We start from the raw sequence: 2271 nt of genomic DNA on the forward strand, positions 1-2271 counted from the left end.
TTCCTCCCAAGGAATAGCCCTAGTTCCTTTTAGAACTCACCTGATTAGGCCAGGCTCACCCAGGATAATCTATTCTCTTATTTTTATTTTTTTAACATATTATTTTTATTGATTTCAGAGAGGAGAGAGAGATAGAAACATCAACAATGAGAGAGAATCATTGATCAGCTGCCCCCTGCACGCCCCATACTGGGGATTGAGCTCACAACCCAGGCATGTGCCCTGACCAGGAATCAAATCTTGACCTCCAGGTGCACAAGTCGATGCTCAACCACTGAGCCACACCGGCCAGGCTATTCTCCAGTCTTTTTTATCTGTTTATCTGTTGGTGGACATTAGGATTATTTTCAGTTTTGGGCTGTTATAAACAAGTTACTAGGAAATTTTTGTACAAGTTTTCTATGGGCATGTGTTTTCTCTTTTTATAAAAAAATTTTTATTTGTTGGTTTGAGAGAGAGAGAGAGAGAGAGAGCGCGAGAGAAACATCGATTGTTGTTCCACTTATTTATACATTCATTGATTGGTTCTTGTATGTGCCCTAATCAGGGATCAAACCCACAAGTTTAGGATAGCAACTAAGCTACCTGGCCAGGGCTACTCACTTTCTTCATGTTAACTAATTTTGGACCTAAATTCCTGCAAAATCTCTTCACAGCAGCATGTAGCTTAATGTTTGAATAACTGGGAGAAGGTATATATGCATCAGGGGGCAGGAATTTGGGGCCATTTCAGAATTCCACTTACCACATATGAGACACTTTGCTAGTCTATGTGTTAGTTTGCTGGGAATAGCAAAATACCACAGACCGAGTCACTTAAACAATATAAACTTATTTTCTCACAGTTCTGGAGGCTAGAAGTCCAAGATCAAGGCATCAGCAGGTTGTTTCTTCCTGAGGTCCTTCTCCTCATCTTGCAGATGGCCACCTTCTCACTGTGTCCTCACATGGCCCTTTTCTCTGTGTATGCACATCCCTTGTCTCTGTCTCTCTCTTCTTATTAGGACACCAGTCATATTGGATCAGGGCTTCAGCATATAAATTTGGGGGGAGGGAGGCACAATTCAGTCCATAACAGTCTAATAACAAAACTAAAAACTAATATTTGAGCTGCTAGATAGGTACTGTGCTAAACAATTTTTGTAGGCTATCTCATTTAACATAAATCATTAAATTATATATCATTATAAACATTATATAAAATTCCGGCTTTATCAAAATGTTTACTGTTCTTGATTAGGAATTCTGTAAGATTTTTACTGTTATCTGATTCTTAGAGTGCTGTGTCTAAATTACTATCATGTGCTTCCCGCGCTCCATTCTGAGTACATTTTCATCCACCGATTAAGTTTTATTGATCATCTAAGAGCTTGGTACAAAGATACAAAGATGAGCAACCGAATTCCCTGCTCTCAGAGACGAAAGGCATGTTTTACATGTGTCTCCATGTACATTTTGAAATATCTTACATTTAAAAATCAATTTTATTTATAGAACCATTCTGTGCTTTTAAGTTCTTATGGAAACTGAGGCACTGAAAATCAAAATAAGGATTTCAAGAAAGAGGAAATTCCTGTGTATATTTGGTTTTCTTGAGTTGCCTCAACCCTAACTGTGCAGCGACATTCTTTTCTTGCCTAAAGTCTCCGTGATTGGAAAAAAACACCTGGGATTTGAAGGTGAGAAACAATCGTAACATAAAAGCAATACATCTGACTGGGTAAGGTGCCTCAAATTCCTCTCACTCTGCTCAAGAGATGAAAAAAAAAATTATTTAAAACAAAGAAAAAGAGCCAAAACCGGTTTGGCTCAGTGGATAGAGCGTTGGCCTGCGGACGGATGGGTCCCGGGTTCGATTCCGGTCAAGGGCATGTACCTGGGTTGCAGGCACATCCCCAGTAGGAGATGTGCAGGAGGAAGCTGATCGATGTCTCTCTCTCATCGATGTTTCTAACTCTCTATCTCTCTCCCTTCCTCTCTGTAAAAAATCAATAAAATATATTTAAAAAAAAAAAACAAAGAAAAAGAGAAACCCTTTATTTCCTTACAGTCCAACCCGTTCACTTTTAACGCTCCTAACACGGAGACCTCTCCTTCAGGAGGCAAAGGCATTTGCAGGTACACTGACGAACATCTCCCCCGATTTGCAGGCCCGGTTGCCTCTCAGCTGTGGGGAGCGTGCGGTGATGGCACCTTGGCAAGGAGCCTCTTCCAAGCCCCAGCCCCAGCCCTCCTCTGCCCAGTGGCCGTGGGCCGGTGTAGGTTCTGCAC

The sequence above is a fragment of the Myotis davidii genome, unplaced genomic scaffold, assembly GCF_000327345.1.
Source record: "Myotis davidii unplaced genomic scaffold, ASM32734v1 scaffold281, whole genome shotgun sequence".
NCBI lineage: Eukaryota > Metazoa > Chordata > Mammalia > Chiroptera > Vespertilionidae > Myotis > Myotis davidii.